Source organism: Sinocyclocheilus anshuiensis, unplaced genomic scaffold (assembly GCF_001515605.1).
Source record: "Sinocyclocheilus anshuiensis isolate Anshui unplaced genomic scaffold, SAMN03320099.WGS_v1.1 scaffold1570, whole genome shotgun sequence".
Taxonomy (NCBI): Eukaryota; Metazoa; Chordata; class Actinopteri; order Cypriniformes; family Cyprinidae; genus Sinocyclocheilus; species Sinocyclocheilus anshuiensis.
Window position 1 is genome coordinate 493,322 of NW_015546153.1, and position 279 is coordinate 493,600.

The window sequence follows — 279 nt, forward strand, 5'->3', positions numbered from 1 at the left end:
CTTCTTTACAAATCCTCGTTTTGTACTTCTAATTAGTGACCGTTGTTTTGTTTTGATCTCTCCGCTGCGCTTCTGCGTTCATCACTTCTGAGCAGCGCATGCACAACGCTGACCTCATATGTCATTCCCCTGGAACTGCTTCTGTGTACAACTAGATTAAAGTGATTATTACGTTTTGAATATGGATATTTTTCTTACAAATATGCATTGATTCGCTACAGAAGGCCTTTGTTCACCCCCCGGAGCCGTGTGAGACACTTTTTTTATGGATGGACTCTT

At 41.6% G+C, this 279-nt stretch overlaps 1 protein-coding gene across 2 annotated transcripts in view; it reads right to left on the bottom strand.

The window, feature by feature from the left end:
• Positions 1-279, bottom strand: part of mfsd1 (major facilitator superfamily domain containing 1) — a 19,909-nt gene that overhangs the window by 14,264 nt on the left and 5,366 nt on the right. The window lies entirely within an intron of this gene.